General features: G+C 34.7%; 1 long non-coding RNA gene across 1 annotated transcript in view; it reads left to right on the forward strand.

Moving 5' to 3' along the window:
• LOC112926580 (uncharacterized) overlaps nt 1–24,934 on the forward strand; it is a 38,995-nt gene that overhangs the window by 2,989 nt on the left and 11,072 nt on the right. The window contains exon 2 of the long non-coding RNA XR_003236356.2: nt 22,441–22,535. This is a non-coding gene — a long non-coding RNA (uncharacterized lncRNA). The remainder of the gene's footprint in view (nt 1–22,440; nt 22,536–24,934) is intronic.

Consider the following 24,934-nt stretch of genomic DNA (forward strand, 5'->3'; position numbering starts at 1 on the left):
AAAAAAAAAGTTTGCTGGTTGGTTTACAAGGTACTTACAAAAAGTTAGTTTAGCTGAAGATAGTCATGTTTAATGGATAACGAAGCGTGGAGGCCTTCTCTGTGTTAAGCACTATATGGGCACCAGATCTGTAGTTGTGAAGACAGACCAGGTTCCTGCCATAACAGATCACATTTAAAAAGGAAAGATGAGAAGGAAAACAGTAGCTAAGATTATTTCTGATAATCATAATTTCATTAAGTAAAAATAATGCAATAGTAATAAGAGTGACTAGTGGGGAGGATAGTGGAGAAAGGAACACTGCCTTCAAGTAGGGATAAGAGAAGGTTTCACAGAGTTTACACTTGAGCCAAAACCTAGATAATGCAAAGAGGACAGACTTAAGAAGATCTGGGTTAATTACACTTGAAGCATAGGGAACAGTTAGCATAAAGGGTGTAACAAAAGAATGTGCTTGGCATTTGCAAGGCACAAGAAAAAGGAAAAAGTGTGTGAGATGCGGTCAGATAGCTGGTAGAAGCCAGATTACGGAGGGTCTTGAAAATCATAGTAAATCGTTTGTATTCTGCTGCACTGCCAAACCAATGGAAGGTTTATTTAAACCAGAGAGTAAGATTCAATTAGCATTTTTAAAAAATCACACCCTGGCTACTATGTATCAGAGAAAAGACTGGGAGCAGAAACACTAGGTAGGAGGCTTGTTCTTGTCCAGTCTAGAGATACTCGTGGCTTGGACGACTACAGCTGTAGTAGAGGTATTAAGAAATAGAAAGATGCAGGCTCTATTTGGGGGGGCAGAACTAAAGGTCTTCCTGATAAATCAGGTTTTAGGGAGAGAAGAGGGGAGTTATGGCAGACTCCTGAGTTTCTTAGCAACTAGCCTATTGGTGGTGCTGATAACTGAACAGAGAAGACAGAGAAAAACAAGAGAGGAATAAGATTTCTGCTTTGATCATGTGGAGTTTGAGATGCCACCGGATACTCAACCTGGAAATAACTACAACTAAATAGTTGAGCCCAGTGTTCAGGAAAGAGAATAGGGCCAGAAACACATTTGGAAATCATTAGTGTGGAGATGTTAGAGGAGAAATCTAGAGAGGGCTTCGGTCATTCATCAGGTACATGCAAATTACAGGCACTTGGATGTCCTACTTATGAAGAAAGTAAGCTATGTAAGTAACTGCTTCTTATACTCTGGTTTCTCAATAGAATGAAAGATTCTTGTGAGATGTTGGAAATCATGGAGAAGGAAACAGGGACAGGGGAGAAAATTCTAAGGAAGCCCTGAAGAATTAAAATTCCTTTTAAGAAGTTGATCAATTACTCAATGGAAAAAGAATGAATAAGGAGGAACAAGAATTAAAAAAAAAAAACTCAAGCTCCAAGAGCTCCCTACAAAAAGCAGAAAATCCCCCATGGAGTTGGTTATTGCAATTTCTGTGGCAGGGACCTGAGATCTGACCCATTGCCAACTCCCCCCCCCCCTTTTTGCTGAGTAACAAGAGAATGAACAATAGATAATACCTCAAAGAAGCCTGATGTGTATCTCCAGTGACTTCAAAATTATACATAGAAAACGTGAAAGATTTTAGAGAATTTGGTGGTTTTAATAAAAACCCTTCTAGATATTTGAACTTTAGAAAAGAGGACATAGAAAGTGAATAGCTGTTTATATAAGTTATAGTCATGAAATGGGATTTCATGTTTTGAATTGTGGGTAACATATCGTAGAGAGAAGGTTCAATACTCTAACGAAGACTCCATGTTACAGTGATCTGGGTATGCAGAAGCATATGGAAGTACTTACAACAATTTCCAAAGACAAATGCTAATTCTGTAGGCTATTCTCTAACAGGGCTGGATATTGAAATAATTTTGAAAATAACTGCATAAATTTAATTTTTTGTTATAGCTTAAAAGTTAGCATTTAAATTCTCAGTGTGATTAGCACTGAGAAGTCGTACACATTTTATTTCATTTAACCCAATACTTTCTAGACATCCTTGACCTCAGAATCCCTCCTTGTTTGTTGCTGTTACTGCTGCTTTTACCATGTAGCATATCTTAACATTTCACACAGCTAGTGTTCCATAGAACACACTTTGGGAAACAGAGTACTATACAACAAATGTAAAAGAACTTAGGCTAAGTTGAAGGTAAAGAAAATTGCTCAGATAATTAAAAGCAGATACTTTGAAGAAGAGCATGAATGGCAAAAACAGATGCATAATATTGGGAGTGTCCACTAATTCCTAATAATCAGAAAGGGGATTAAGAATAACCTAACTTGAATGGGAGTCAGTCTGGAAGCACTATATGCTTTGTCCATATGGAATGGACAACAGAGAAAGGTGAGTGGAAAGATGAAATTCTATGGCTGAAAGGGTCCTATCCTCTAGAACAACCAACTTTATAGCCTAAGAAACTGAGGATCAGAGAAATTATATACCAATGTGGAAATGGGAAATTGGAAAGAGAAAGTATGGTTCCAGGATGTCCTTTTTATATAATTGAACACTGGCAGTTGTAAGCATGAGGATAAAGGTGATGATGGATGGATAATAGATGACTAATAGATATGATAAAAAAAAATGTATACTGTTGTTTGCTGAAGAGTGTTCACAAATTATAGTCTGTAAGATCAGGTTAAATGAGGATAATGTCACAAAAGTGGAACAACAGAAAAATAAGGTCCTAAAGGAGACGTCAACCATATAGGTATCTGCCAAAAGTCTACTGAAACCTGGGTGTGTGATAACATGTTGCCTATCTTGCTGATACCTTCATGGGAAATAAAAAAGAAGTGAACTTGTTTAGTTCACCAGGAAGAAAGGAAAAATGACTTGTTCTCTAAGAAAGTAGCTTTTTAAAATTCCAACAGGAAGAAACAGGTAAGATTGTAGAATTAGAGACCCCAAAAAAGACAAGAGGCCTTTGAAGACAAGCTTTCAACTATAAAATCATCATGATCCAGGTAAGGAATAAATTCAGACTCCAGTATGACCACATGTAAACTTCTAGATCAGTATAGACCTGCAAAGAAGATGAACGAAAATAGATATAAGCTTTTTGAATAAGAGTAAATACAAATAAAGGTTATTTTAAGCTAAAAACAATAAGTACTAACTATACATAAGAATGCTTAGTTTTGGGGGCAGCTGGCTGGCTCTGTTGGTAGAGCCTGTGACTCTTGATCTTGGGGTTGTGAGTTTAAGTGCCACATTGGGCATAGAGCTTACTTATGAAAAAAAAGAGTGCAAAGTTATTAAATGCTCACCCAGCCCTAAATAATTAAGTTGTGGGCAAAAATTGATTTTTAGTTATGTAAGGTTAAACATTTTTATGTGCTTATTGGTCACTTGTATGTCTTCTTATTTGAATATTCTAAATTCTTTGTGTATTTAGAGTATTTCTTTTCTACATATTAATAAATGTTGTTATATAAAAAAGCAAATGCTTTTTGTCATTCATGGTTTTTTTTTTTTTTACTTTTTTAATGGAGTTGTATCTCTCAGGCTGCTTTATAAATATCTTTTTCTGCCTTTGTTTATATTGCTTAGAATGGCTTATCCTAATCTAATCAGAAAATATCCACCTATAGTTTTTCTTTTCCATTATTACTCAGGATTTTTTTGTTTTTGAGAACTATAATCTGGGAGCCATATAAGTACATGTATTAATTTCTAGACTTTTTTGTCTAAAAAGTCAATAGTCTCAGTTACTGGAGGACACCTTTATTTGCTTTATTTGGATTAAAATCAATGGATTAAAAGAAATAGATCTAGCTTCCAGTGCTTAAGTTTCTTAAACCACCCTTTAACTTATATTTCTCTAATTTTTGAAGTCATGAGTGAACTTTAAATTTTATTGTCCAAAATGTTGAAGCTTTTCCTTTTGCACACATGCATTTACATTTCTGTTATGTCATTTTATTGTTGTTAGAATTGATTCTCTAAATATCATTCTAAATATCATCATTTCTCTAAAAATCATTACTTCCTGGAGAGTAGTAACTTTGACTCTGGTGTTCTAATAACTAAAATCTGCTGGCCCCAAGGTTTAAAATTTGCTCAGGTTCCCTGTAGAAAACAGAATGAAACACTTTTTCCTTGAACTTCAATATACTCAAAGACTATTCCTTATAGTTACCAACTCTAATTGTGCACATCAGCTTTTATTAAGTCAATCCAAATTCAGAAACCATTAACAACAGCATATTTCTCTTTATAAAAATGCAATTCTTCTAATCCTGTTTTCAAGGCCAATTGGTTCCAGGAATACAAACTTTTCCTCCTTTCTTATTGGATTTTATTCATTGTCATAGCCTAACATTTTCCAGCTATGACTATCAAATACATTCCATTGGTTGATAATATTCCATAATCTAATTTATTCTTAGTACATGTAATTTTGTGAGATTCAACATTATTTTATTCAGTATATTTTATAAAGCGCTAAATTTTGAGAAATTAATAAGAAAGAATAAACGAGGTGCCATTAATCCAAAGTTACTTTTTGAGTTCCTTTCTGGAAAAAAATTTTTTGAGCTGAAATTTGTGTGTGGTTTCCGATGTTTGATTTGGAAAATGAAAATTTTAAAGGAAAGAATCTGGCAGATTTACTTTTTAGTGACATAACCAGGAAAAATAGTTTTAATAGTTTAAGAAAAAATAATTTGCTTTTCTTGGCTTAGAAAAATTTTAAATGGCATTATTTCTAAAATTCACATATTACTATAAAATTCATATGGCACTAGGTTGAAAGGATGCATAATTAAATGAGGTCATTTATATGGAATTGAGGCCATATTTAATCATCATGCTGCAATTTCTTTATTAATTATTATCCTCAAACACAATCCTGAAAAGTCATACTGTTGCAACCACAGTAAATCTTCTTTCCCATAGTTTTCTATTTTTCAACTGAATTATTTACACATGATCTCACATACAAAGTAAAAATCTCTGCCTCAGCATTAAGTAGAATATTTACTTCTTGATTAAATATTAATTATTTTTAGTTTAAATATATGTTACTTATGTGACATTGTATATACTTTTCATAAATATATTCTGTTTTTTTTTTTCAGTCAACCAAACTGTCTAGGAAAACTGAAGTCCTCATAAACTGAAAAAGAAAACAATCATTAAATTTTAGACTTATTCAAGAATGTAAGAATTATGTACACATTCTTTTAGATGGAAGAAGAACATTCTAGAATAACTTTTATGCTTTGCTTCTCTGGTTAGATGCCAAAGTCGACAAGTGTAGATAATAGGATTTAAATGCTTATTAGTTTGTCCATGCAACAGCTGTCCTATGACTGTCCAATACATCTTTGTCTTCTCTTTATTTCAATACATGTTCATCTACATCTGACCTTACAAGTTGAACTTTTTAAAAAATATTTATTTATTTGAAAGGCAGCGAGTGCCGGGGGGAGAGGGCTGGCAGAGGGAGAGACACTCAAGCTGACTCCTTGTTGAGCACAGAGCTCCACACAGGATCTGTGAACCCTGATCTCAGGACCCTGAGATTATGATCTGAACCAAAATCAGGAGTCTGTCACTCACCTGAATGAGCCTCCCAGGCACCCCTTTTCAAGTTGAACTTTTAAAATACTTAGTTATTGAAATAAATTTTACTTGCTTGGGAGAAATAATTTAAATCATCAGTGAGAAAGATTCATTTTAACCTTGATTTCCATTACCAAACATTTTCTTTGTTTTTACATAAAATATTGAATACTTCACAACTGAATAATAAAAAGCACTTATGTGGTTTTAATTAATGATTTGTTACCTTTTGCCTTTTAATGAATAGAAAAATCTTATCAAAATAATTAAGTAGGACAAATACTTTAGCTAATGTCCATGATTTCTGCCATAACATTTAGCTTTAACTTTCTCTTCACAAGCAAAACAAAAGAAAGAAAACAATGTATTTCTAATTATTATTGTCTGATTTTAAACAAAAATGTTAGAGGAAATTATTACACAAGACATGGAAAAACTCTTGATTTACACTCTGAATTTCCTAAGAGGGGACTCTTGTTTTACTTACCTTTCTATCTCTTAATACCAGTACAGAGCAAATGTTTATTGTGCTTTTTTTTTTTTTAAAGATTTTGTTTATTTATTCATGAGACACACAGAGAAAGAGAGAGAGAGGTAGAGACATAGGCAGAGGGAGAAGCAGGCTTCATGCAGGGAGCCCGACATGGGACTCGATCCCGGGTCTCCAGGATCACACCCCAGGCTGCAGGCGACGCCAAACTGCTGCACTACCAGGGCTGCCCTATTAATGTGCTTTTTGAATAAACTGTTCAACTACACTTTGAAGATTAAAAGTTTGCAAATAATTTTTTCAAGGTAGTAGTCTTTTATATCCACCCTGTTCAAAAGCTCACATCAGAAACCAACTGTAAATCATACAGGTGTTTCCTTGTGGGACTCAGTTAATGAGGTTCAGATAAATTCTATACTTGTGATCTAGTCAGACTCAGATTGACATCGTTAGCTACTCTGTCCAGATATACTTATAGCACTTTCTTAGAGCTATTGCCCTAGCACCCATCACTTAGTATTGATTTTACTTGCATCCTATACCTGTGGGAACAATTTTATAGCCATCTCCACATACCCTTCCTCAACTGTCTCCAGAACCATACCTGGCATAAACTAGATGCTGATACTTGGTAATAGTTCAATAATTGTTTACTGAATAAGTCAATGACTTGGGTTTAAAATGCCTCCAAAAAATGGATAACCTAATCTACTAGCCTAAAATCAACTACCTGTGGAATAACATGTATTGTTATTTTTTTATTATAAAAGTACTACACACAAAAAAAAAAGTAATGCACGTTAATTTTTTAAATTAGGAAAAAATAAAATGTAAATTAAAAAAACTATAACCTCCTGGGATCCCCGGGTGGCTCAGTGGCTTAGGGCCTGCCTTCCGCCCAGGGCTGATCCTGGAGACCCGGGACCAAGTCCCACATCGGGTTCCCTGCATGGAGCCTGCTTCTCCCTCTGCCTATGTCTCTGCCCCTCTCTTTCTCTCTCTCTTATGAATAAATCAATAAAATCTTTTCTAAAAAAGTTAAAAAAATTATAACCTCCTAACTCAGAGTTGCTATTAATCTTCTATTTTTTCTGTAAGTGTGTGTGTGTGGACTCATACTGAAAATATTGTTTGTTAATCTGATTTTTAAATGTAACATAACGAAGCATTTTTCTGAAGTCATTAAATATTCTTCAGAAACATTTGGGATGGCTGCAGAATATTCTAGAATATCGTTTGTGACTCCCTATATTTAAACATTTGCCTTATTTCCTTTTTTGCTGACACATTTTTTACAAATGAGAATAATAGCACCATTATTTGGCCAGAAAATATGTTAATAAATTGTAATAAAGCTATAGAAATGTCACCAAAAAAAATAAGACTAATAAATTGTGGGAGGGATTGACTCTGCTAACAAGGACTATATGCAGAGAATTTTAAAATAGACTAAAGATGTACATAATTTCAAAGAATTCTTGATGGTGAAACACATTAAGTTGACATAACCTAAAAACCTGTTTTTTTTTTTTTTAATGAGCAAGACATTTTGTAGATTTTTTAGTTGAATATTCAAATCAAATTTGACACCTCAGGAGAACATCAGCTCCGTTGTCAGAAATCAAAATAGTGATGTATGCTATATTTGGAAAGTAAGTAATAGAATATAAATATATACTTTTTACTGTGTTTTATTATGACAGAAATTAGTTAACTTCATGAAATATCACTGATAAGCAAAATTGTAAAATATTTGCTTTGCTACTTCTCAACCATACTTTTTTTGTTAATTGGCTAGAAATATAAGTGCCAATCTAATTTTCTTAATGCTAAAGTATAGTACTTTAAAAATGATAAGTACATGATTCAAAAGCAGATGGAATAAAGGATGTTTACAATTAATTTTTAAAACCTAGTAAAATATGTTTAAAAAAACTTTCTATTTTCATAAACCAATCCCAGTTTTCAAACTTAGAGAGTTATAGATTACTTTTATTTTTATTTTTTGTATTTTCTTTTTTATTAAAGTATAGTTGACATACAATGTTACATTAGTTTCAGGTGTACAACATAATGACTCCATAACTACAAATTCATAGATTATTGAATAATGACACAATCGATTAATCCAGTGTTTAGCTTAAAAATCAATTAAACAACACTCTACTATTTGGCCTAGAAAATTTGCTTGCTACATCCCCAAATTCAGTCAATGTAATATCTCTACCCATTCTTGTAGGTACTATTAAACTGCATATCTGTGAAGCAGTTTAGCAGTCCACAGCCTTGAAACAATGGAGAGAAGGCTAGCTTCTTTTGAACAAATACACACACACACACGCACACACACACACACACTCAATCTGCTGCACTGTATTAGCCACACTAAAGCTATGATCATTGTAAGAAAAAGTCCTTCTGAGACTTATCTCAAAATCTTAACTTGTAGAATTCATTTTTTTTAATGGCAGAATGATAACTGTGGCTGTTAGGGGCTGAATTATGTCCCCCTAAAATTCATATGTTGAAGCCCTAACCCTTAGTACCCTAGAAGTTGACCATTTTTGGAGATGGGACTGTTAAGTTGAAAAGAGGCTATTAGGTAGGCCCTAATCCAATCTGCCTGGTGTCCTAATAAAAGGAAATTAAAACAACTTGGAAAGACATTAGGAGCATGCATGCCTGGAGGGATGACCATGTGAAAAGGAAGCAAGGGCACAGGCATCCGTAAGCCAAAGAGGGCTTAAAAGAAACTAGTCCTGCCAGCATGTTGACGGTGGACTTCCAGCCTCTAGAACTGCGAGAAAATAAATTTTTGTCGCTGAATCTGTCTAATCTGTGGTATTTTGTTATGGCAGCACTAGCAAACCAAGACAGTAGCAGTAATGGGCTAGAATAGAGTGAATATGTTTTATGTATACATACAGAGCACAAAAGACAATGGTCTATTTTTTTTTTTCTGGATTGCTAGGCACAGAGTACATACAATAGTCTCTCTTTCCAATTTTTGACCTTTATAGTTCTATCAGAAAAGTGTGGGAGTGGAGTATATTACAGAAAATGTCAAGGAAAAATACTAAATTACTTAATAAGATAAAACAACCCTGAACTTAACAATTCACAGAAAATTAGAATAGACTCTTTTTAATCAAATCTATTTTGCTGTTTTTGTGTAACAATTACATTTATGAGATCAATCTTGATTAAGTTATTATAATACAAATTGGATACAATTTTATGTTTGAGGGAATGAATATTTTCAGGATTTAAAAAATGCTTTAAAGAAACCACAAAAAAGGGAAACAATTTTCATGTGGTATTTTATATCTTTTGGAAGGAATACTAGCTGTTATTGTTTGTAGCATATTAGAGGTAGAAATAGTATTAAAGACTATCTTATGAAATTGCTTCATTTTAGAGGTGAAAAAAGAAATGCTCCAAATCACAGACGTTAGTATAAGTGCCAAACCAAGAAATGAGTCAACACTGTTTTGATTACAGCAGTGGTCTGTGATTTGCATTTGGCTACGCACCTCACTGTAAAAAAAAAAAAAAAAAAAAAAACCACATGTACTTTCAATATATGTGTTTGTATATTTATTTGTAATGTCATATATGTATAATTATATTAATGTTTATGACTAGTATAAAATATATATAAAAATAGAAATTTAAAATGGTATTTAAAGGGGTTCCAGCTCTAGATAACATGAGGTTCATACACTTTTCCCTACTTCTACTGCTAAGTACAACTAAAAACCGTGGACATCGTATGTTAAAGAAACATGGGGAGACTCTGAAAAGTAAAGAGAAGAAGATAATTCAACTAGAGACATTGAGAACCACAGAATAACATGAAAGAAAGTTCTCTATGTTTTCTTTTTGCCTCACATGCCTACACTGGGTCCTAGAGAAGCCTACAATCTAGAAACAACAATTAATGCAACAAAAAGCCCTAAGACAAGTCTGCTTTCTCCAGCCAAAGGATCAGGATAGGGGAAACCTAATAAGGCAGAAAACTTTGAGATAGTAACTGCCCTACTCCACCCTAACACCGTGGGAAAAACTGGACACCCACGCACATCACCAAAGGCTAAGAGGGAATCCTAGACTTTACTTCTTATCACCCCACTATAACTGGCAGCCCCCCTCTCACACACACACCACCACTACCACCACCACCACCCCACCACTCTGCTCTGGGATGATATTAAAGAAAGCAAGTGGGGAGCCTGGACTTCCAATCCTTCCGAGTGTCAACAATCTCCAATCAGTAGGGAAAACGTGATAAACCTAGACTTCCAATTCTCTGAGGGGTAATGAGTCATCCCTTCCCCTACTGCTAGCATGATTTCAGCAGAGGCCTGGTGGGGAGCATGAGATTCCACACCCACCCAGCAATGAGGTGATTTTCCTCACCAGAGCAACAACAGAGACTGCCAGAGGAATAGACTTCCATCTTCACCTGGCAGTAATTAGATGGCACCTCCCTTTCACTCCTTGCACAGTGTCAGAGAGGACCTGCTGAAACAGAAGATTTAAATGAGGTCCCGAGTAGCCTAACACAGTATCCAAAATGTCCAGACATAATTTAAAAAAAAAATCACTGTCAAAACAAGAACCAGGAAATCCTAACTTGTATAAGAAAAGAAAATCGACAGATACCACCTCATCTCTGGAAGAAAAACAATTCAAACAACAGTGGATTTCTCATCAGAAACTGTGGAGATTAGAAGGAAGAGCCACAATATTGTTTAAGTGTCAAGGAAAAAGACCTGCCAACATAAGATTCTATATCCAATGAAAATATCCTTTTAGGGACAATGGGAAAATTAAGACATTCTCAGATAAAAGGTAACTTAAGTGAATGTGTTGTCAGCAGACCTACCCTGAAAGAATGGCTAAGAAAGTTGTAGAAACAGGAAGGAAATGATAAAAGAAGGAAACTCGGAACATAAACAAGGAAGAAAGAGCTATGGTAAAATAAATACATAGTAAATACAATACACTTTCCTTCTTTTGAGTCTCTAAAATTCAATTTGATAGTTGAAAGGAAAATTGTAGCATTGTATGATGTCACTTTTGGTCTATATAGAGGAAGTTGTTAAGATAATTATAATGAAGGCAAAGGGATTAAAGGGAAATAAGGTTACAACACTTCATTTGAATAGGTAAAATGTTGATACCACTATACTATAAGTTATTTTTACACAATGTAAAACCTAATGCAAACACTAAAAAATATCTATGCAGATATACACTCAAACACACTATAGATAAATCAAAATAAATTTATAAAAAAATGTTCAAGTAACACACAGGAAGGTAGAAATAAGAGATAAACAGGATAAACCAAAAGCAAATAAAATAGCAGGTATAAAACCTAATGTAACAACAATTACATTAAATGTAGATGTTCTAAATATATAAATTAAAAGGCAGAGATTGGCAGGATGGATTAAAAATCACAACCCAGTGTAGGTTGTCTACAAAAACTCACTTCAAATATAACACTATAGAAAGATGGAAAATCAAAGGATGGAAAGGATATACCATATAAACATTAATGAAAACAAAGTGCCTATATTAAGATTAAATAAAGTAGACTTCAGTGAAGAAAACTGCTAGGGACAGAGAAAGACATTACACCATGATGAAAGCGTCAATATGCCAAGAAATTACTGTAATCCTAAATGGGTTGCCCAATGTCCCAAATATCAGAACTGCAAAGAGAGTGTGAGGGTGGAGGAGGACAACTGGTAGCAGCGACAAAATCACACTTAGAGTTGGAGATGTCAACACCCCACTCCTAATAAATGATAAAACAACTAGAAAGAAAATAAGCCTGTATACAGAAGAAATCAACAACACCATCAACCAACAATGTTGAATTCACAATTACAGAACACTCGCCACAACATGAGCAGAATACACCTTCTTTTTAAAAATGCAGTGGGCATTTAGCAAAATACAGCATAGCCTGGGCCAATAAAACAAATCTCTACAAACTTAGATGAATTTAAATCATACAAAGTGTGTTCTCTGATGTAATGGAATTAAACTAGAAATCAATTATAGAACAATAATAGGAAAATTTCAAAACACTTGGAAACTAAGCAGCACACTTCTAAGTAAACAATGGACTGAGGAGGAAGTCTTGAGGGAAATCAATAAATATACTGAACTAAATGAAAATAAAAATATATAAAAATTGGTGGGAGGCAGCTAAACGGATGCAGAAAGAGGAATTTATAGTACTAAAGGCATACAATGGAAAAGAGGAAAATCTCAAATCAGTGATCTAAGCTCCCATCTCAAGAACCTAGAAAAAGAAGAAAACAAACCCAAAGCAAGCAGAAGGAAGGAAATAATAAAGAGCAGAAGTTAATAAAATTGAAAACAGAAAAAAGAGGAAATCAATGAAACAAAAATTCAGCTCTTTAAAAACATCAATACAAATTTTAAAAACCTCTGGTGAAACTGACAGAGAATCAAGAGAAGCCACACACTTCTGATATCAGGAATGACATATGATAGATCACTACAGACCCTTCAGACATCAAAATGATAAGTGAATGACGTTAAGAACTCTACATACATCAATCTGACAACTTAGATAAAATGGAGTTTTTCAAAAAGCACAAATACCACCACTCACTCAACAAACAGATGAATGAATCACCCTTTAATTGTGAAGTAAATCCATAATTTTAAAAGGATCTTAGACATGACATCAAAAGCACGATTGTCTCAGGCAGTCCAGGATGCTGTAACAGAATACCACAGACTGGGTAGCTTGACCAACAGATCCATTCCTCACAGTTCTGGAGGCAGGGAAATCCAAAAACAAGGTGCCAGCATGATTAGCTTATGATAAGGGCCAGTTTCCTACTTTGTAGATGGCCATTTTCTCCTTGTCCCCCCTCCCCCCCATACAGGGATATCAGACAGAGAGGGAGAGAAAGGGAGAGGGGGAAAGCTGGCTCTCTGGTGTTTCTCCTTAGAAAGACACTAATCGCATTCATCAGGGCTCCACTCTCACTGTGTAATTACCTCCCAAAGACCCCACCTCCAAATATAATCACCTTGGAAATGAGCCTTCAACATAGGAATTTGGGAGCTGGGGGGGGGGGGGGGCAATATATTCAGTCCATAGCAATGATCCGTAACAGGAAAATAAATAAATAGGACTTCATCAAAATTTAAAATGCTAAGCAAAAACCTCTGTTAAAATGAAATGACAGGAATGCCTGGGTGGATCAGGGGTTGAGTATCTTCCTTTGGCTCAGGGCGTAATCCAGGGATCTGGGATCAAGTCCCACATCAAGCTCCCTGAGAGGAGCCTGCTTCTCCCTCTGCCCATGTCTCTGTCATTCTTTCTCTGTGTCTCTTATGAATAAATAAATAAATCTTAAAAAAATAAAATAAAAAATGAAAAGACAAATTATAGGGGCACCTGGGCAGCATGGTGGGTTAAACATTGGATTCTTGGTTTGGGAATAGGTCATGATCTCAGGGTTGTGCCATTGAGCCCTGTGTCAGGCTCTGGGAGAAGTGAGTCTGCTTTTGATTCTCTTTTCCTTTCCCTCTGCCCCTCCCCCTCATGTGCACATGTATACTGTCTCTCTCTAAAATAAATAAATAAATCTTTTTAAAAAAAAGAAAGAAAAGACAAATTACAGACTGGGAGAAAATATTGGTAAACCTGACAAAGGACTAAAATCTAGGATATATATATATTTTTTTAAAAAAAAGAACATTGAAAATCTTTGAAATTAAATGAAATTAACTTTTAAAGCTTTTGATTTAAAAATTTAAGAACTAGGGTATATGAAAGAGTGAAAAATTGAATATGTCACATTTTGCCAACTTCATGTCTAAGCCATAAAAGAGTTTTATCTCAGATCTGGAAACCTCAGACCTTTACTATAAGTTTTTATGAGCCTCTATTGTCTAATGGAGATTTCCTCTACAAAGTAACAAAGCTTACTGTTAGCTAATACATTCTCCTTATTTCTCAGAAGATATTCTATTTATTTTATTCATTTTTAAAATAATTTAAAATCAATGATTATAAGCTGATGAATTTCTATTTAACTGAAATGTTGAAATCTTTTGTTATTATTTATTCTGATGCTCAAATTTTCCTATACTTAGCCAGTAAGCCCCTTTCAGTTGATATTCGTGTCCTTTTGAGGACATGCAAGTTAGAAAGAAGTAACCAAATGGAGATTATTGAACTGAAAAAATAATCAAAGTTAAAATGCGCTTGATCAGCTCAATAGTAGAGATAACAGATGATAGAATCAGTGGTCTTGAACACAGAGCAATAGAAGTTATGCAAACTGAACAACAAAGAGAAGATAGACTACAAAGAAAGAGAAAAAGAAGGAAATTAAGAAAGAAAGAAAGTTAGCTCCAAAGTTAGTTTCAGAGACTGGTGGAACAATGCGAAATGCCACTATTTGTATCACCAGAGTTCCAGAAAAACAAGAGAAGAGACAGACTGAAAAAGTATGCAAAGAAATAATGGCTGAAAATTTCTAAAATTTGATAAAAGACATAAACCTACATATTCAAGAGGCTGGGTGAACTCCAGGTTAGATAATACCAAAGAATTTCATACCAAGACGTAATGTAATTAAACTTCTGAAAAGTAAAGGTGAAGAAAATATCTTGAAAGCATCTAGAAAGAGATGATACTTTAGGGGAGAAACAATTCAAATGACAGATTTTTTTCATCAGGAACCAGAGAGGCCAGAAGAAAATGGTGCATTTTTAAAACACTGAAAGTTTTCTTTCAATTGAGAATCATAGCTCAATTGCAAAAATTCTTTCATAATGTACACAGTTATCAAATCATAATGTTGTTTGCTTTAAATATATTACAATTTTCTTTGTCAATGATACCTCAGTCAAGCTAATAAAAGGTCAAGTTAACAAAAAAAGAATTGTATATCTGGTCAAAATGTCATTCAGGAATGAAAGGAGAATAGAAACATTCTTAGCCAAAAAAATAAAAAGGAAGTGTTCTAAAAAAGAAAAGGCATTATAACAGAAGAAAACTTGAAACTTTAGAAGAGAAAGAACACCAGAATGAGAAAAATAAGGGTCAATGTAATAAACTGTATCACTTCTCATGAGTTTCTTAATCATATTTGATGGTTGAAGCAAAAATTATAACACCATCTGATGTGCTATTCAATGACTACAGAGGAAATCTTTGAGACAATCATATTTTACAAATGAGGATGGTAAAGGGACATAATGGAAGTAAGTATACACTTCACACAAAGAGCTAGTGTCAATAACAGTATTATAAGATTCGTTTCTGTATTATAAATCTATGAGACAAAAGGATGTATAATTATTGAAGTTTTTCTCAAATTTTATTAAAGTATTTTAAACATAGTAGCCATACACAGTATATATTTGTCAATTTTGGTTGCACAAAATACTTTGAATGCTCACTTGTGTTTTGATGTATTTTAATTCTGCTTTCAAAAATAGAATTTAGGATCCGCATTTTCTAACTTCCCTTGTGCCTAAGATTGTAGCCAAGGGACTAGTTCCTACCAACCATTTGCACCCAAATGAGTCTTGGATTTGAAAGTGATTAAGAATAGGCTCCAAAGAACATCTTTTTTTTTTTTTTTTTTCCTTTCCTTTTCTAGTGGTTGTGTGGTTGGTTATATCAAAGGCCGCTTCTCCCTTGGGACTGCTGTCAAAGCAGTTCAGAACTTGGCAACAGACTATGGGTAATGTTCTGGTAAGGCTAGTATGTTTCTTCTCAAGCCCTCTCAGTGACTGTATAAACGGTCCAGTGTCTTTAATAAATGCCCTTTTTTTGCTTAAACTAAGCAGAATGAATGTCTTTTGCAACTAAGATTCTTAACAATAGAATAATTTGTATCAGAAGCGTAAGGAACCCTCGAGGAAATGGATTTCAGGGTTTCGTTATCCATCAAGTTGGATGTGAAAGCTCTGAGGATCTGGTTAGTCGTAGAGAGCATACCCAGAGCATACTGTAATGAAACAGTTGCTTATTTTATCATCTGTGCCCTTGGTCACCTATTTAAGGCAAAGAGTTTAGGGAGTGAATGTTTGCTGCCTTTAGAACAGTATAATGGGCATGAAGAATGCCAGATCTTTAGGGTGAGTCAACTACTAAATGTGCTGAGCATAGAAAGAAAGGAAGTGACAAGCTTAAAGTTTTAAATTCTCAGTTCAACAGAGTCAAAAAGCCAGGGCGATAAAATGATTACCCTAAAATTAGCTCTCTTCTCTGCAGGGCTGATGAAACTGAAAATTAAATGCACAGTCTAATCCTGTGGTTTCTGAATTACGTCAGTTAAATTCAAATGGTACAATGTCTTTTATTGAAAGTTAGGACTTTGAAATCTCAATTGTAGTTGGGATAAATGGGAAAACCCTAAAAACTCAGAGCACTTTGACTATGTCATTAAGCATCCCTTGCCGGAAGAAATAACTTTTTCTCCAGTATTTGATGAGTTGCCTCTGCCTTCCTTGACAATTATATAAGCACCTTGCCTGGGGCAGTTACCTTGCAAGGTGGTATAAATTTCCTCACAACCTATTCCTGATACCCTTCAATGCCTTAGCCCCATAATTCATGTCAGAGTCTATAATGCCCCAAGAAGCCACTGCAAAATTAAACCCAGGCGTAACAAGCTTATACACCAAAAAGAAAGCAGTATTTTGCCAAGTTATGTTTGCACAGGAATATATGTGGGAATGGATTCTTAAGTCCTGAACCAGAACAAATGGAATACAACTACATATTGAGGCAAAGTTTTAGATATAGGTTTAGAAGAAAGGAAATTTTGTGATAAAAACAAACAAGCTGACACAACTGTCTTTGGAAAGTATGCAGTACCTGTTCTCAGCAGGCTGAAAACAATGATGGAGATGCTGCCATTACTATGTGCTTCATTAGCAGTACTTAACCCATGAAGCAATAATCAGAGTCATTTGACACACACCACTTTGCCTTGCTGATTGATTAGAAGATCCTTGGGTTTTAAAAAGTTGTGTACCCACTAAGGCCCCATTTTATCTGGGTAAGCAAAACAAAACAAATAAAACCACACAGCAACAACTTCACCTGGAAAATGGATTCCAGAATTGTGCCTCAATGCCATGGCTCCCTGAGTCAATCCACAGCCCAGAATTTCTTGAATGAAGAGGAGGCTGGGAATGCTTGAGGATGAACCTAATGATGACTTTGTCTTAGACTGGGTTCCCTCAGAAGCAGACACTGAAGTGAAGATTCCCGCGTAAGTGGCATTATTTAAAAAGTGCTTCTAAGGAAAGCTGGAGCCTGGACTGGGAAAAGGAAAGGCCAAACCAGGTGCAATTTCAGGCACCATCCTTGCCTCAGCCTGACTCTGAGGGATCCCTGGAGCATAAATTGGACTTCAGAGTTTGTCCCAACTCTGGGCATGGGGGCAAGGGAGCTGAGCTTTCATATTTTTTGTACCCACGGACATTGGCTAATGGTTACCCAAGGGGTCCAGAAGAATAGTTTCAGGTAGTTTGATTCTCTGCACCTGCAGGCTCAGAGTGACTCCATTAGTCCACAGGCAGTTTCTAAAAGAATAATTGCAGATCCAGGACATTCAGAAAAATGGTAGGAAATCTGAGTAGATTTGTGTGGAGCACGCACAATGCCCATTAGAAACATATAGATCACTACAAATATTACTGTTAGCATTCCTCCAAAGGACCTGAAACACATATTAAACTGTGCTCTGAGGATTTTGTGATCAGGTGATCTGACCTAATGCTAATCCCTGAGGCCCAGAATACGCTAATGTTCCTCTGGGCAAAGATCTTTATGAGGAAAGTGGGGGGGGGGGTGGCAAATGAGAAATAGAGTTCGCGCTTGAATTCATAGCATCATGGGATCAGGGTCTGTGAACACATCCTGCGGGTATTCTCTCAATTCCTTAATTTCTTGTTAGAATAGATATCCTCAACAACTAGTGGAATCTGTCTATTAGCTACTTAACCTATTGGGGTAAGGGCTGTTGGGGTAGAAACAGCCAAATGAAAGTCATGGGACATCTTACTCCCCTTAAAAATTATAAAACAAAAGCAATTTTGCATTTTTTGGAAGAACCTCAGAAGTTAGTACTTCTATCAAAGACTGGAAAAATTCAGGATCAGTGATTTCTATTACATCCCTATACAACCCTCTTCTAGTCTCTATAGATAATTCTTGAACAATTACAGTAGTTTATTGTAAGACAAATCCAGTAGGAACTGCTATTCTATATGTGACTTTGTATCTGCTGTTCTATAACTGCCACTTCTTGTAGTTGCCTCTAGACCATTCCAACTAAGATGCCCATGGGTGTCATCTAAAACCACAATCGGGCCTACAGAGTAGCCATCCTTGCCTCAAATGGAAGTGATAGATACTTCAATGGGTTTAACAGGCCCTACAGGCAAAAGCAAGTTTCAGGTACATGTGGTGTTTACTCCTGCTACGCAGTGTTTTGTCTCACAATCTACAACTATGGCCTCCATAAGGAATTCCCTTTTGTCGGTTCACTGAGCAGGGTAAAAATTGGATCCAGTATCTTTGCCTTTGTAGTGAGTATTGGCATCAGGCAGGAATGTACTCTGTAACTACTCAAGGGTGACCTGAAGAACAAGAGAGAGGGGAGATATTCAAAATGGACAAAATTTCAAATGGTGAATCTCATGACCCACTTTTCCTGAAAGAAGTGATGGCCTGAGTTATGGATGTATATTGATTCATGGCTAGATATCTATATTTTAAGGGACTTACAAGGAACAAGATTGGAAAATCTATGGCAAAGAAGCTTGGGGAATAGGTATATGGATGGACAGAATGTGGGAGGGGAAAAAGAACTGTGTCTCATTTGAATACTCATTAAGATACTTTGGCTGAGAAAGAGGTTTTCCATAATCAAGTGGTCAAACTGATCTGCTTTGAGTCAATCAGCCATTTCCCTCAAAACCAAGGCTGAAAGTTACGGAGGCTATGCAGTCTCAATGAGGTGGTCTTTTTAGCAAGGCTGACCTGGCTAATGCCACTTCTATGTACCCAACTTTCCAAAACAATCAGCATTAAGCCCCTGATAAATTATATAATTGGATAGGGAGGATAGCCACCCAGACTAGTTTAATTGTGTAGGAAGTAATTTATCCTTACTGAAATAGAGACTTATTCTTCACTGGATCTGCCTTCCCTTCCCTTCCCACCATGTTTCTGCCAGCAACATTTTTTCTGTGAATGCCCTTGTTCACTCTCACAGTATTCCACACTTAGATTTTAATCCATTCTAGGTTACCTCCAACAAGACAACCTATTTAAGGACTGCCCACGTGTTATCGTGTACCTTATTACTTACAGTCTATGGGACTTAGAAAGGTTGACTAGCCTACTGAAGATTTATTTATAGTTTTAGTTGGGTGTCCACATCTTGGTAGATTGAAGTGCCGTCTAATAGGATGTTGTAAGCTTTTAATCAGCAACCAAAAAATGGTTCTATTTCTCCTATAGCCAGGATACATGGGTTTAGGAAGAATGGGGTAGAATTGGGAGTGATAGATTTCACCATTATACCTGACCATGCACTTTATAAAAGGTTTACTTCTTGTCCTTCCAATGGAGGATTCTGCTGTTTCAAGGTCTTCAGTCCAACGGATAAATACTTTTACGAGGTCACAAAAATGTGGTTTTATTAAATTGGAAGTTGATGTGAGTACTTTTTCATTTTTTGTGTCAATAAAGCAAAAAGAATATACCATGTTGGCTTGGGTAATTGATCCTTATAATTGGAATGAAGGCAGGTAGCTTATTCACTGAGGGCAGGGAAAACTATATCCGAATCTGGAGAAGCCTAAGGAGGCTTCATAAAGCCTTGTCCAGAGTAAAGTTAATGAAATATTTTAAATAAAAATTTAAATAAAAAATTTAAATAAAAAAATTATAATAATTTCACACAAGCAGGTTATAAAAAGTTCAGCTCCCTTAAAACCAAAGATTTGGGTAACAAGAACCATAACCAACTAAGATTTTGGTTGAGGGCAAAGGAAACTTGGAATCTATAGTGAAAGTACAAAGTTGTATCAAATTCAGCTTTAAGATTAGTTTCAAAAAAGAAAGATACCTGTAGACACATTTTTTTCTTGATAGTCATGAATGTATTTCTATAATAAATCTTCCTGTTATTAACATACAACAACACTTTCCAATGTCTCACCTTTTCCAATATTATTGTATTTTAGCCCCTAGATTAGAAAATACTGAGAAGGAATTGTGAATATATCAGAGGAAAAAAAGACAGCACCTGGATCTCATACGTAGAGCTGGGTTAAATAACTGAAGAGAAGCTGGGTTTTCTCTTCATGAAAAAAGTAAAAGCCTTTGAAGTATAATGGATATTTACAGAATATTAGGCTGGAAATATTGTTGCTGTGTTGTTTGCAAGTTTTATGTGGCAGAGAAATTGATGAATTTATGATTGTCAACTGAAAGATGGTCTGAGATATTTCTCATTTATATCTGCCTATCAAATAAATTGTAAACACCTAATTTGCATTTTGATATATTGCCACACTCTAAGTTCTCTCTTCTCCCATTTGATCCCTTTTATTTTTTTATTTTTAAATACTACATGTCCAAGAGAGTATAGCAGCTAGGGTGGGACACATGGCCATGGTTCATTAATCAGAAACATTCACAGAAGACAACGAAGTGGACTATGTGTTAAAAGTCTCTGTATGGTGATTTTTTTTTCCTACTGTAGGTAGTGCTATCTTTCTTGAGATATTGGTGACAGATTTCTTGTCATGCCAGTTCTCAGTTGCGTTCCTATTCATTGTTTATAGAAGCCTGTGTAATTTCTTTATTTCTCCGTCCTTCACTTTATCTCTTTTCTGTAAGTAGCTGAAATGAATGTCCTGTTTGCAATTAAGAACCTTAACTATACCTTATAAAATACAACGTTTGAAGCTAATCTTCAAGAATATATAGCATTAGAGGGGAGAAATAAAGGACTATTCAAACATCTCCTTTGTTTGATCCTTGTTGTAGCATTCTGTAAATTTATTTCTCAGATTGCTAATCTCGTATAAGGGAACAATGATGAGAGATAGCCACAAGTTTCTCACCATGAGCCTTTTTAAAGAAAAATATGAGATAGAAATATTCTCTTTCTTGGCCACTGTTTATATTTCCAAATAATTTTTAGACTGCAATTTGAAGGCATGACTAGGGCAATCATTACCTCTTTTAGCCTCATTATAGTACTAGGTAGAAAGAATAGAGGAAGTAGGACAGAAAATGCAAAGAAATCACATTTTTAAAAAAAATGACTTAGGGAAACTTTTGGAAATCAACTTAAGGTGGTCATGGAATCAAGTTTTTTGACCATGGAAGGAAGAAAATAAAAGGAAAGAGGACTCCAGAGGATACAAGTTGATTAACTCACTGTGGCAGATTTAAGTAAGACACAAATTCTTTGACAATTCTCTCATTGCTTTTGCCAATAAAGTATGGTGGAAGTGATGCTATGCCAGATTGAGTTGAGAAATGAAGGATGACAGAGAGAGAAAGAGAATTTCTGGGCTAGTCTTTAGATATTCCAGTCCCCAACAATTAGAGTCTCAAAGTCATCCAAGACAGAGGAGAAGAAAGCCACTTTGCACTTGCGCAAAATCCTGACCCGCAGAATCATGAAACAAAATAGCAATGAATTGTTTTTTCTTAATTATCAAATTTTGGAGTAGCTCATTATGCAGCAAAAGGTAACCAGAACATCACAATATCTTCATTTGTTTCTTCAGTAATTTATATATGCAAACTACTATGCAGTAGTAGTAGTTCACAGAAGACAACGAAGTGGACTATGTGTTAAAACTCTCTGTATGGTGATTTTTTTTTTCCTACTGTAGGTAGTGCTATCTTTCTCTGGGTTTAGTAAAGTCTTCCCCTTCCAGAGAAAGTAAATGAGTACAAAGCTATTATGAAAATCAGTTTCTTTTTCCTCCAGCCAGGCCTCTGTCCACTTCCCTATCCTGCCTCTAGGGAAGTCTTTAAAAGGCGACTCAGGAGGTGAGTCAAAGTACTGACTTGAAAGATTGTTGTCTCAGGCAAAGAAAAACAATGAGAAAAAAATATTTCGTGGATGAGAGTTCCAATTAGAATAATTCTTCTGATGGGGACAGCCTCTGAAATGATAGGGAGGAGGCACAACTCTCATGATTATGTTTTAATCTTGTAAAAAAGACAATTTTTTAAGTCATGCTCTACTTGCAGTGTTTAAGGTTGCAAAATAAACTGATATGACAAGCTCATATTTCATTTATTCTGTCTAGAAATGAAACACCATCTAAAAACTGCCAGAGCAAGGTCAATGCTTTCCTATGAAGTCCTTAAGCAGAAAACTTATCTTGTGACAAATATTTGGATGGTAAGTCTTCATTTCTAACTTCTAAAGTTTATTTTATAGAGAGCCCTTAATGATAAATTACTACACTCCAAGGTCAGCTTTGTTTCCACTTTGAATGCTCACCAAAGACTATAACAGAATCTGAGAACACAGAGTCTGCAACTGTTTTAGAAGTTGTTATCTGGAATAAAGCTACACAATAAAAAAAGAGACATTTGTTTATAAATGATCAAATAATTTAAAAGATGCTCTCATCATTTCTACTTGCTCTTAAAACACAAATATTTGGAAAATAAACATTTAAAAGACATTTTACTACTTTAAATGTTTTACCAATAACTCTTATTTGGCCAGTTTCTTTTACTCATTATCTATAGAAGAAGTAGAGGATGACTTTGTGAGTTCTTTTTATATATATATTATCTTTTGAATTTTTCTCCTTACACTTCATTCATTCTTCATTCTGTCTCATTAAGTGACTTCATTCCTTCACTTGCAAACATGATTATTTTGGTACATGCATTCATTTAGATGATCCTTATTTCAATTTGGCTAATTTTTCAGACACAACTGTTCACTTCATTTCAAGTTCCTAGAGATGAAGCACCGTCTTTTCTGATGATTCATATATGATTAAAAATACAAACATCTGTTGCAAGGTTTTTAATTTACTATTTGTATATGTCCATGTTTTAATTACTGTAACTTTACGGATATGTTTTGATATTAGTGAGGTGATTTCCTTCTCATTACTCTTCTTTATTTATATTTTTTCTTGCAATATTTGCTTAGGTGTTCTTCCAGAAGCATCATAGAAGTGCTTCAAGATTATATACAAATTCTGTTAAGATTTTTATTCAAACTAAATTTAGCTTATAAATTAACTGGGGGAAAATTGATATATTGACAATATTGAATCTTACCAAAAAGCCCAGTAGGAAATACATGCCCATTCATTTAAAATCTCTTTTTCTTTGGTAATATTTTCTATTTCTATTTTGCTTTTGTTTTCATAAGAATTCCATGCTTTTTGTTTTTTGTTAATAGCTAACATTTCCTTGGGGCACTGATAGGATAATCCCTTTACCTCCAAGTACGGTTTTTGTCTTTTCAAATATTTATACCCTTCATTTTCTCTTTCTCATTCACTTCCTCCACCCTTCTTCTCCTCTTCTACTTCCTCTCTCCCTTCCCTCTCTCTCCCTTTCTTCTCCTTCCTTCCTTCCTTCTTCCTTCTTTCTTTCTTTCTTTCTTTCTTTCTTTCTTTCTTTCTTCTTTCTTTCTTTTTTGGTTTGTTTCATAGCATTAGCTTGAATTCCAGGAAAAAATAAATAAACAGAGATGGTGATGCAGGCTATGTCATTCCTAAATTTAATTTTAATATAAATGCTCCATTAAATGTAAGACCAGCAGTTGGTTGGAAATAAGAATTCATGATCACCTTGTTAATTTACCTTTCCAGTTCAGTAAAAATTTTTTTCAACATTGTTCTGAATATGAAACTTTTCCTTTTTTGGTTTACTAATACAAATTAGCAGTTTTTCCTCTCACTAATCTACCTTTTCCTTCATCAATCACTTTGAAGGATATTTTCAAATTCATTGAACATTTTATTCTATTTAGGACTTTTGAATTGATGTCCATAAATGAATTTATTAATTGTTTTTTTCTAATTTCCTTAGATGGTTGTGCTCTCTTTCTACCTTCTTAGACTTTAATTCATATTGGTTAATAATAGAAACATTTAAGCATTGCTTTAAGTTTGATTTCATATCCATGAGTTTTCATACATAATATATTTTAATTATATTCTAAATGTTTCTCAAAATCTTAAAGCAATACCTCTTTAACGACTATAAAAATCTCAAGGCACCTGGGTGGTTCAGTCAGTTAAGCATCTGCTTTTGGCTCAGGTCATGATCTCAGGGTCCTGGAATCGAGATCCTGTTGGGGGAGTTTGCTCCTCCCTCTCCTTCTGCCCCTCCCCCTACTTATGCTTGCTCTCTCTCTCTCTCTCTCTCTAATAAATAAGAAAAATCTTTTAAAAATATATAAAAATCTTATGCTTACAAATTTTATTTCAATTCTAAAATAAACTAAAAATAAGCCCTTCCTCTACTGTGAATTTCTATTTCAAATACTTTGTAATTTAACTACTAGAGCAAATTTTTTTCCAAGTTGCCTATGGTTAAACTTTAAAACATTAATGTCTATAGTTATTGCAGTGTGGTCATAATATGTGAACTATATTGAGTGTTTTATGGCTTATTACAAGATAAATAATGTGAATGTTCCATGGATTCTGAAAAGTAGGCTTCTCAATTATAGGACAAAAATGACATATTTATAATTTCTCAAATAAAACTTTCTGATTATACTATTCACATCTGTACCTTATTCATATTTTGCCTTAATTTGTT

Source organism: Vulpes vulpes, chromosome 6 (genome assembly GCF_048418805.1).
Source record: "Vulpes vulpes isolate BD-2025 chromosome 6, VulVul3, whole genome shotgun sequence".
Classification (NCBI taxonomy): domain Eukaryota; kingdom Metazoa; phylum Chordata; class Mammalia; order Carnivora; family Canidae; genus Vulpes; species Vulpes vulpes.